Genomic DNA, 12410 nt, shown 5'->3' with positions numbered 1-12410 from the left:
TATATTTGTCTAGCAATTCAGCACATGAGTCCTGATCCTGAAAGGAGCACAGAATTTTCTCCAAGCAAGGCTTGAGCTGGAGTTCGTTTAGATTTTTAAAATTTCTGATTGCTGCCTTAATGTGAGGATTATGCTTATGTGCATAGCAGGGCAGCTTTAGGTTGGCCGATATCAAATAATGATCACTCCAAATGCAGGGAGTGGTGCTACAGTTTTGTAAAGAGATGTTGTGACCACACAGCCAGTCCAACTGGTTTCCATGGGGGGTAGTGGGATCTTTATTAAGGACTATGAAGTCAAGATTATTCATAGCTTTTTCCAATGCTATAGCCCCTTTGTCCCTTTTATTGCCTCGCCAGAGGTTCCAGTCTCCCATAGCAACCGTAGATGCGTTGACGGATCTCAAAGTGTTTAAGTGAGAGCAAAGTTCCAGTGAGAAGTCTGAGACCAATGATGGTGGTCTATAGATAGCTATCAAGTTGAGACAATTGTTGGGGGAGAAAATCAGTTTGAGGTGTAGTGCTTCGCACCCGCTAAAACCTACAGATATCTTAAAAAGTTTGAGGCTATTCTTGGCAATAATTGCTACCCCACCTCCTCTACCCTGTGCTCTGTTGTCGTAGTAAATAGTGTAATCTGCTGGAATGGCCTGCTCACATGTAGGCCCTACTGGGTCTTTGAGCCAGGTTTCTGTTATGCAGAGTATATCGAAATTATTGCAGGATATCATGTCTTTGATGTTTATAGCGTGTTTGGTTAGGGAGCGTGTATTGAGAAGACAAATGTTCAGGCAAATCCACTTCTCCATACCATCCCTAAAGGTGTCAACAGACGAGTTCCCCTCCCTCTCATGGCTAGTGGCCTCCTGCCCCTCCCTCAGGCTCACATGTGTGTGCACAATTGGTGCCTGCATGTCTCTCGCCCCCCGCTTACCAAAGCACTAGGGCACCGGGTGAACTCGAGGATCCCGTGGGACGGGTAGAGGAATCTTCCTCTACACGGGTAGAGGAAGATTATGGTCCCAACTCGGAGTTGCACCGAGCGCCGACACGTCCGGCCACGGACCGGCACAGACCGGCTTGCCCCCTTCGCGCCGGCGCGTTCGCGCCGGGTTTAAACAGATAAGGCAGCCGAAAACTACAAGGCTGCTGGGAAGTGTAGTTCCACTACCCAGATAGCACGAGTAGGGAAACAATCAGGTTGCAGTCAAACTACGCAAGGATAAAACAAGTACTGGCACGTAATCAGCAAGCAAAAACAAACAGGTGATGGCTGGAAGGTTTAGACTGAATCTTAACCACTGGCATTGCTCGGGGCAACCCTCCAGACCATCGTTCTTCGCCTGCCAAGCCATTACAGAAGGGGAAAGACCATATGCAAATCAGGCTTGGCATCACCCCAAAAGGGGAAGTCCAGCCCGAACTGCTAGGTCACATCCCTTCTGCACGAGACCACAAGCATCCCCAAACATGTTTCACCCTTGTTGGGGCTCATCAGTGAGGAGTAGCTTGGGTCTCTAGGCCCAGCAGGCACGGGACCCACGTCTGGGCATACCCGTCCCACTCGGGGTGACAAAGCAAAAACAAACAGGTGATGGCTGGAAGGTTTAGACTGAATCTTAACCACTGGCATTGCTCGGGGCAACCCTCCAGACCATCGTTCTTCGCCTGCCAAGCCATTACAGAAGGGGAAAGACCATATGCAAATCAGGCTTGGCCCCACCCCAAAAAGGGAAGTCCAGCCCGAACTGCTAGGTCACATCCCTTCTGCACGAGACCACAAGCATCCCCAAACATGTTTCACCCTTGTTGGGGCTCATCAGTGAGGAGTAGCTTGGGTCTCTAGGCCCAGCAGGCACGGGACCCACGTCTGGGCATACCCGTCCCACTCGGGGTGACAAAGCAAAAACAAACAGGTGATGGCTGGAAGGTTTAGACTGAATCTTAACCACTGACATTGCTCGGGGCAACCCTCCAGACCATCGTTCTTCGCCTGCCAAGCCATTACAGAAGGGGAAACACCATATGCAAATCAGGTTGGCCCCACCCCAAAAGGGGAAGTCCAGCCCGAATTGCTAGGTCACATACCTTCTGCACGAGACCACAAGCATCCCCAAACATGTTTCACCCTTGTTGGGGCTCATCAGTGAGGAGTAGCTTGGGTCTCTAGGCCCAGCAGGCACGGGACCCACGTCTGGGCATACCCGTCCCACTCGGGGTGACAAAGCAAAAACAAACAGGTGATGGCCGTTAAAAGTATATGTGAGAATTCTTAAAAGCAGAACTATAATTACCAGATGCAACGAAATACAGCAGCGTTTAAAATAAAGAACCTTTAAAAATGGAGGTAGTTCAGAGTGGACTTTATAGTCCGGCCAGACCGGCACAGACTGGCTTGCCCCCTTCGCGCCGGCGAAAACTACAAGGCTGCTGGGAAGTGTAGTTCCACTACCCAGAAAGCACGAGTAGGGAAACAATCAGGTTGCAGTCAAACTGCGCAACGATAAAACAAGTACTGGCACGTAATCAGCAAGCACACTGTTAAAATGTTGTTTTGTTAATGTGTTATACAAAGCCAATTGGCTATATGTATATCTAACCAATAAATAAATAAATACTCTCTGAGACCTAGTGTGGATTGTACCATGACCTTATTTCTTATGACAAAGGCATTCTTCTCCAAATTTTAAAGGAGTTTATACCAGCCAAACATAACCAGTATGGCTATGCAGCAGTCTTGCTGCTTGTTAGATAAGACTCCTGTCTACTCCTATCACATCATGGCCCAATGTGCTGGATCTGTTCTGCATAATAATGCAGCTGTATGTTGAGAACAGTGAATCCATCATTTATGTATGATCTGGTCAATGGGAAATACTTCACCTGTGGGACATTACCAGCCCACAGCAACGGAAGAAACTACGCCTTGCATTCACACAAGCAAGGGGTGCCTGGGGGTACCTGGGGTCCAGAGCAAGAGATTTAGAAAGATATACATGTGTTGGTGAAGAACTATAATTTTCAATAGGAAGACATGACCCATTGAAGGGCACTTTGGCACTCAAGTGGGTAGTTGTATTGTCAATAACAGGCAAACCTTAGGGGTCCCTCGCGATATGGAAACAAGGCAATAACCATACATGAAAGGATGCGCCAGACACGAGGTTCAAATTCCCAATGCTAGGGTTTATTGCAAGCGAAATAGCCCCAATTGGCCAACTGTGGTCTCACACCCCGCGACGTGTATTCTCTAGACCTCGAGGGACGCAAGAGAGCGAATTACGGACATCAGTTACATATATACAAAATGCATATCATACAATCAGCTATGTCATGTTTAACACCCCCCTTTATTGAGTTTCTTTGAACTCGGGATGATGATGGACATTTCCGACGAGTATGACAATTATGACACTTTCGATGTCTATTCTAGTAACAATGTGCAATTTAGAAAGTGCGGAGGCATCTTCTAGTTGTTGAACAGAACATGGTGCTTCTGTTCTTGGAAGCAAGCTGCACACGGGGGAAGAGTCACATTCCAAGCTTTGCTATCTATGAGGTGCTATTCATGTCCTGGGAGCCGACATGCTCTAAAGGGTTTTGTGAAGGGGGTCGTAAGAAGAGCATAATTCAAGCCTTTAGCTGCTTCATTCTTACATATTCTACCACAGTACGAGACTGGCTGGCAGCTGTGAAATGATTAAATGCCCTGCAGCTCTCCCTCAAGGCTACAGAGAGGGAGCGTGGGCATTCCTTTCTGGGCTGCTCATGAGGAGTTTCAATGAACTCCTCAGTCCCGCGGCCTTGCCCTTTCATATTCAGACAACAATGTTAACAGTTGAGCAGAGTAAGCAGAATTTGCAAGAATTGCAAGCTGCAAAGCAGTTTAGACAGAAAGCAATGAGCAATGGTTAACAAGCAAAATGGCAATTCTGGCTAAGTTTAAAATGGCCGCTTGTTGGTCAAGCATAGCAGTCTGTATTTCTATAATTCTGTGCATAAAACGGTTGGCCTTCGGCCATCAAGATACATCTATCATCCAAATGAAGGGTATTCATTTTTCCAGATTGACAAACCCTCCTTTTGGCCGTATGCCAAACGTCTTATCCTCATCAGAGGAGGATACAATGAATGAATAAGTCTGGGGTATCTATGCCTGAACCCTTCATGCTATCACAAGCATCATCTTCATCATTTATGTCTATAGCCATGAATTGTTTTATTGTTTTTGTTTCATCAGTGTCTCTGTTATTTCGGTCATGCGTTTGTTTTCCTCTCGACAACATGTGCATACATCACTTTCTATTGGTAGGCATTGTATGCAACAGCAACATGTTATGAATATACCAAGTACCACCACTAGTATCGAAATTAGCTTCCATCCCCAGGACCGCAATAGTCCCCAAAACCAGGATCCTATCCCCCAACCCCCTTCTTCAGTAGAGAGTGTGGAACTTAGGACATGTAATTTCCAGATTGCTTTAAATATCGTAGGGGAGTAATCATCTATAAACACACAGCATGCAGTTTTCACGAGTTTGCAAACTCCCCCACGATCAACTAATATTATATCAAGAGCCATTCTGTTTTGTAGTGCCATTAGCCTAATTCCTTTTTCTTCCAACGTCATGTTGTATAAGATATCCGTTGTTGTATCTATTGTATTTTTTAGTATTCTGGACAGTTTCCTTATGTTATAGGAATTTTCTATTTGGGCCAAGAATGGTATAAACGATTTGGCTACATCCATTGCTATCATTCCATCTTCACTACTCCTTCGGGTTCTACCTTTTAATCGCCTCACTACTTCTGCAGTTTCTAAGAGGAACACTCCTGGGAATAGTAGACCCAAGTAACCCATACCTCCCCACTTCCTAGGTAACCATGGATATGCTTTTTCCCCACATATAAAGTAAACAGGGTCCCCTACGTACACGGGTTCTATTTCGTGCTTTAAAACCACTGTGCTCAGGCAGCTGCTAAACATAGGGGAGCAGTTTTGGGGCTATAATCCACTGTATAGGCAGGGGGCACAGCATCTTTACTCCATTCATCCCTTATTCGAAATGTCATTACTGATGTTTCGTCTGCTAGCGGGGTAATCTATCTAGTCTTGTTGTCTTTCGTGTATTTTTTCTCATGGGATCTGGTGATAACACGCAAGCTTTGTGGAATATGGAACAACCCACAGATCTCATGATCACTTCCTCAAATTCATTCATATTCGTCTCGTCTAGCTGACCCGTATTACTCTTGTTCCATTTCCCAAAGAACATTGCACTCAACGATACATCACATGAATAAACCAATGATAACGGTTGTACATACCAGCCTATCCCTTTCCCACAGTGCTGTGGTAAATGGGCACAAACCCTGCAATCTTTTTTCTTTAAAACCACATGGGTCATGTTCATGATGAGCAACAATGTATTGTTGCCATATCCTTCTCTATGTCTTTCTTCCATTGGGGACAAAGTGCCAGTGATTACATGAACCGGGCTCTCAGTAGCTGCTTTTAGCAAAAGTGTTTCTAATGGGTGCGCGGACTCCAGGAACCATAGTGTAATAGCTATTATTGTTGGTACTACCATACTTAGAGAACACAGGACCAATGTCCAAATCAGTACCTTATTCCTTTTACCATGCTTTTTCCCTAAATTTACAGTCTCTAAAACTATCATCTTTTAAGCAGGGCTGCAGGAGGAGGCTGAAACCGGTCTTGATTTGTTCTTCATCGTCCTTCTTCTTGCTGGCAAAGTTTGTCGCAAATGTCTCTCGTTCTTGATGCAAAAAGTTCATTGCAAATGTCTCACTTCAATTCTGCCAACCCTTTCACAGCCTAGATCACTTATCCCCTCTGAGCAAGATTAGTTGTTCTTTCTCCCACTGCTCAGACGATTTCTGAACAGTTCTTTATTGACAGAGTACTATGTGCGTCCAGCTTGTCCTGCTCTGGCTCCTGACACATGTACTTTATTATAAGTGCACCGAGGAGCCGTGAGTCTTGAATTGTCCGACTTGCACAACTTTCACACTTCTCTTCTCTACGCCCCTGGTTCCTACTCCGTCCGTGAGTGGAACCAAAAGCAAAAGAAAAGCACCAAAGATCTGTGGATCACTTTGCCTGTCGAGGCCGCAGATCATATTGTTTCACTCCTGGTATTGTGTGATCTGTAAACAGTGCCGATGCACTTCCAGTATCAGGCTCAGTGTCAATCTGCGGCGCAATGATGGGTAGCGATGAGCGCCGTGGCAATGATGTAGTTTCTTTCTTTGGCTTTGGTGCGTTTGCGGAAGACGGTGGCCGCCAAAGGGGTACACGTGTTGTTTCTGCTCGTGTTTGAAATGCAGAGTTTGTGTCGCTCGGCAGTGATGTTGTTTCTGCTGAGCAACATTGGGGCACTTTTTGCCCTTTCCCCTTCCTGGCAGCCTCCTCAGGCTCTGTTTCAATTTCACTTCTCGCTTAGGCTTTGTTTCAACTTTCACTTCTCGCTCAGGCTGATGCTGTGGCAGTGGACTGGCAACAGTTTCTTTCTTTTTCAGGATAATTTCATAGGGAGAGAGCCCAGTTTTAGCCTGCACAGACGTGCGCATGCACAATAGCGCTAGGGGTAATGCATCCACCCAACTGAACTTGCTCCCAGCACAGATCTTAGCTATCTTTGACTTTAAGATACCGTTATGTCTCTCAACAAGTCCGGCGGAACTCGGATGCCTGGAACTGTGGAATCGTTTCTCTATCTGTAGACCTGCACAGATCTGTAGTACTACTGCGCCTACAAAATGTGGGCCGTTATCTGACCACAGGACACGGGGCAGCCCGAACCGGGAGAAATACTCCTTCAACATTACTTTTGCCGTTGACATGGCAGTACAGTCTTTTAAAGGATATGCCTCCACTCACTTGCTAAATGCACAAATCACCACTAACACATATTTGTAGTTCTGGCACCTTTCCATTTCTATGAAATCAAAATGGATCACCTCGAGTGGCATAGAGGGTGGGCCAAAACTACCTACTGGAGTCACGGTTCCCTTCCCTACATTGTGTTGCAGGCACGTAATACAATTCTGCCCTAGCCTTTCTGCATTCTTTTTTATGTGCTAATTTTTCCATACTGTGGATAAATGCTGTACCATTTTCTTCGCGCAAATGTGGGTAGGGCTATGCGCCATTGTAACCATTGCGGTTACGTAACAATTTGGCAGCATCCAGTTCTTGGTCTCTTTGTCCACCCAACATCCTTCCAAATCTAACTCAGCAGAGCCCTCAGCCCACCCCTGAATCTCTTCGGTCGTGGCCTCAGCCTGCATTTCTTTGACTGTGGCAACTCCATTGTCTATCATACAAGGTACTTCCTCTGTTTGTACTGTCATCATTCTAGTACTCAAATCAGTGGCTGTTTGTTTCGCAATCCTGTCTGCAAATGCGTTTCCCTCTCCCACTTTGCATGTTATTTTTTTATGCGCCTCGCATTTTACTATAGCTAAGCGCTTTGGAAACGTGAGTGCAGACAACAATCGTACAATCAAAGGTCCATGCTGAATCCTGGCCCCATGTGATGTCAAGAAGCCCCTCTCAGCCCAGAGTCGGCCAAAGTTATGAACCACGCCAAAGGCATACTGGCTGTGAGTATAAATATTCACGTTAGAATTCTCAGAGAGTTCACAGGCTCGGGTCACTGCTATTATTTCTGCGGCTTGTGCCGAATTGTAGGGCATTCTTCTGCTTTCTACAACACTCTCTAGGGTAGTAATTGCATATGCGGCCGTTGATGTGCCATCAGGTAATTTAAAACAAGAGCCGTCACAAAACAACTCCTGATCTGGCTCTTTCTGTGGGATGTCGCTCAAGTCAACTCTTCCTTTGTTTCTTCTTCAGTGACCATTAAACAATCATGGGGTGGTGATTCGTTGTCACCAATTTCTGCTATGGGCAGTGGCATTAATTCTGCAGGATTCAATGTGCTACACCTCATAATTTGGATGCGGGGTGCAAACAAGATGAGCTCATATCTTGTTAGTCTAGCAGAGGTGAGGTGTTGCGTCTGTGTTCTGTTTAATAGAACGTCTATGGGATGTGGCACTATCAGAATTAAAGTATGCCCCAATACCATTCCTTCCGTTTTTTTCACTGACGCAGCAGCCGCTGCAACAGATCGCAAACATCGTGGTAGTGCGCGCGCTACAGGGTCCAGCGCGGAAGAATAATAGCCGCACGCCCTATTTCTTCCACCTTGTTCCTGTGTCTAAACCGCCAATGAACATCCTTCACTCTCGCTCACAAATAGTCTAAAGATCTTTTTATAGTTAGGAGTGCCTAAAACTGGCGCAGCACACAATGCAGCTTTCAATTGCTCAAACGCTTTCTGACATTCCTCATCCCACTGTAAAGGCATCACTGCATCCTTTTTAGTAAATTTTATCATCGGCTTCACAATCAACGCAAAATTACTGATCCACTGCCGACAATAAGAGGCCATGCCTATTACAGCTCTTACTCCTTTTTGAGTTTTTGGAATAGGCATACTAGAAATACTTTCTATGCGTTCTGGTGTTAATCTTCTCCCTTGTTTCGAAAGTAGGTAACCCAAATAAGACACCTCCTTTTGATTATACTGGAATTTCTTCAAACTTGCCTTGTGACCATTGGTCGCTAGGTGTGTCAATAGTAATATAGTACTTTCTTTGTAGATCTCTTTTGTGTCAGCAGCTAGTAACAAGTCATCTATGTACTGCAAGAGTACGCAACCTTCAGGTAATTCTAGCATGTCTAGCTGCTCTTTTACCGCTCTGCTGTAAATACTCGGGCTTTCTGTGTATCCTTGTGGAATGCGTGTGAATGTGAATGATCGACCTCCTAGAGTGAACGCGAACAGATATCTACTTGCCACTGGAATGCTAAAGAACGCGTTCTTCAAATCAACTACACTAAAGTATTCTGCAGTGGCTGGTCTCATTGTCAGTATTGTTGTGCCATCTGGGACCAAAGGGAATTGTGGGTCTACCACTTTGTTCAATGTGCGCAGATCAATTATGAAACGATATGGTACTTCATTGCCTCCTTTCTTGTAAACTGGAAGAATCGGGCTGTTGCACGTGCTACCTGCAATTTCTTCAACCACCCCCAATCTCACCAGGTCAGTAACAATACTCTTTAATCCCTTCTCACCTTCAACAGAAATTTTATACTGGGGAATTTGTGGTAATGTAACACCTTCTTTCAAAGTTATTTTTGCTGGCTCTATTTTCAAGCATCCTACATTGTTATCATGCATTGCCCATAGACAGGTTGGTACTCTACTTAGCTCTTCTGGTAACGCTTTTGACATAAATTCTGTCACCGGTGCATGGTGAGGCCAAATCGTGAGGAACACCCCATCTGCCGTACAATGTATAACTGCCCCCAATTTTCTCAACAAGTCTAATCCTAGCAAGTTCTCCCCACAATTTTCTGTCAGAAGAAATGGACACTGTTCCGTAAATGGTCCTATTGTAATTGGGACAGCTTCGGACATGGGGTTAATTACTGGTGTACCTGCGAACCCTACAGAAACATTCTTTTGCCCCAACAGTGGGATCTCCGGAACCAAGTGGTGGTCTATCGAACACTTCTGTGCCCCTGTATCTACAAGGAAACGGTGCTCCTTATTCCCGACTCTCATTCCTACGTAGTGTCCTCTCTGATTCACGGGAATAGACACTGGTTCCGACCCCTGCCGTGGGCTGTCCTATTGCGACAATAACACATCGTCCGATGTGTAGTCACCGCTGCTACTATAATACGTGTTTGACTGTGTATCAAAAATATTCCCATTTCCCCCTCGGTGTCCTCCACTCTGATCATTTCTCTGTAGGCCCTGCCCGCCCTGATTTTGGTTCGGAACACTTTGGTTCAATGCCTGGTTCTGTTGAGTTTGGTTTTGACCATAGGATTGGTTTTGATTACCTACATTGGTATATCCCTGCTGCTGCTGCATACTATTTCTGCTTATGCCATTTGACCCCTGATGTCCTCTATGAGGCTTTCTCTGGCCAAACCCACCTCTATTCTGTAGGTGCGGGCATTGCGCTTGCCAGTGTCCTTCCTCTTTACAGTACGCACATTGATTTAATCCCAATGACACCCCGTGCATATTATTCAAATTTCCCGTGCCTTGTGCATTTCCTCTACCTCTATTGTATCCAATTACCTGCTACAGTAACACTCCTACTATCGTTTGCATCGCTTCTTTTCTCATCTCCAATGGGTACCCATTACACATCTTACTTCCTTTACTGACGTTTTCTTATTTGACATCCATCTCATCGTTTCCCCCACCCATGCCTGCAATCTTTGTTTATCACCTATTTGTCCCGGTGCCGGCGAATGCTTTGCACCACCTGGAAAAACTGTCGGCCACGATTTTTGCATATACAACCTCGACGCCTCCTTCCTACCTTTCTTAATACACTCCTGACTATATTCAGGTGTAGCAAACATTTCAGCATATCTATCTTCCATTTCATTTGTACACATGTTTTCTTACATCCTCATCTCTTTGCTCACTGTGTGCTAACTTATTCAAATCTAACAATCGTTGTGGCGGTAAATTCCCAAGTATCTTTTTCCATTCTCCCACCAAAAATTCCCCCATGGATTCCAACACTACCTGTCTCTCGTTGCTTCTTCGGTACCCATACAATGAGGCCAATGCTGCCGTCTCATCATTTCCTTCTATGTACATTTCTGCCTCTTGCCGTAATTCAATCTTTCTTTCTTTGCTAATCGCGCTGCGAGTTACCCGTCCAAATCCTGTCCCTTCAGCCCCGCCTCTCGCCTCCCCGGTCTCAATTTCGACTTCAGGAGGGGTGGATGGTGCTAAATCTGTCTCTGGAGCGGGAGGTGCGGATGGGACAAGTGACACAGATGGTATCTGTGAAGGGCCTTCCTGGGTGCTGGGAAATTGCGCGTCTGCGGTCTGCGCTTGTGGGATGGCTCGAGCTGTGGGTGGGGCGTGGGTTAATGCTTGCGTGAGGGGAAGTGCTTGGGCTGCGGGAGGGGGTATGAGAGCTACTGGTTGGGCCTGCGCAGTCACTACTGGCGTGTTTGCTTTCGATCCTGGTTTTGGGCCTCGACCCGTATGGGTTAACAAATGTTCCATTAATGAGTCTGCTATGTGTAGTTCCCGCTGCGGGTATATTCCTTCTATGTTCATTTGCTCGCGTCTCCCTTCCCGTCTTAGACTTGCCGTCCACTCCCCCTCCTCCTTTTCTTCTGCTACCTCAAGCTTCGATTTGTGCCTACGCGCATGCTTCTCTCTACTCCTAAGTCGGAGCATTGCTTCCCTCCTCCAATCTTTGATGGTCTCAAAAGCTGCGGGTTGCGCTTTTTCCCTTATCAACACCCTTTCTAGGTTTTCTATCCTCGCAATCTCAAAGCTACCATTAATCGGCCACTGATGTCCTGTTGCTTTCTAGTTTGCCTAAGCCAAATTTCACAAAATATTATCGCACCCACACCATATTTTGCATACATGTCATAAGCCGGCGTTCCCCCAGGCGGTGCACTTTGGCCATTTTCCAAGGACTGTCTACCGCAGCGGAAAAGCCCCGCTAAAGTGGACAGTACTCCAGGCATGTTTTTAACCTTCCCCTTGGTTAATCAACCTTATTCTGGATGTTTGAATTTGCAAAATCAACACTCTACCAATAATCAGGGTTTCGTTTGAATCGGGGAATGACTCACCTGATAAAAACAAGTCACCCGTTTCCTGACGCAACCTCTCCCAACGTCGTGTCTGCGCTTCTCTGGCTTCTGCCTCGTTTCAGGACCCTCGCCTCCTTTGCCCTCTGGCCCGGTACGTCGATCAGGGATCAGATGTGTGCAGATCTGCCGAAGGAATCTCTCCTCACTTCTACATGGCGCCCCGTACACCTTTTGATCCCAGCTCGATCGTCCCGTCCTCGCCGTTCTTCCGCCTCTACTCCGTTACAACGTATACGATGGGGCAAGTGGGGGAGGGACCCTATTCGGGCGCCATCTTGAAAGGGCCCTTAGGGGTCCCTCATGATATGGAAACAAGGCAATAACCATACACGAAAGGATGCGCCAGACACGAGGTTCAAATTCCCAATGCTAGGGTTTATTGCAAGCAAAATAGTCCCAATTGGCCAACTGTGGTCTCACACCCGCAACATGTATTCTCTAGACTTCGAGGGATGCAAGAGAGCGAATTACGTACATCAGTTACATATATACAAAATGCATATCATACAATCAGCTATGTCATGTTGAACACCCCCCTTTTATTGAGTTTCTTTGAACTCGGGATGATGATGGACATTTCCGACGATTATGACAATTATGACACTTTCGATGTCTATTCTAGTAACAATGTGCAATTTAGAAAGTGCGGAGGCATCTTCTAG

At 46.0% G+C, this 12410-nt stretch overlaps 1 protein-coding gene across 2 annotated transcripts in view; it reads left to right on the top strand.

The window, feature by feature from the left end:
- ADGRA1 (adhesion G protein-coupled receptor A1) overlaps positions 1-12410 on the top strand; it is a 1327098-nt gene that overhangs the window by 332574 nt on the left and 982114 nt on the right. The window lies entirely within an intron of this gene.

This window comes from Ambystoma mexicanum, chromosome 8, assembly GCF_040938575.1.
Source record: "Ambystoma mexicanum isolate Mex_15411 chromosome 8, UKY_AmexF1_1, whole genome shotgun sequence".
Taxonomy (NCBI): domain Eukaryota; kingdom Metazoa; phylum Chordata; class Amphibia; order Caudata; family Ambystomatidae; genus Ambystoma; species Ambystoma mexicanum.
Note: the sequence above shows the minus strand (reverse complement) of the source record. Positions and strands in the feature narration are given on the sequence as shown.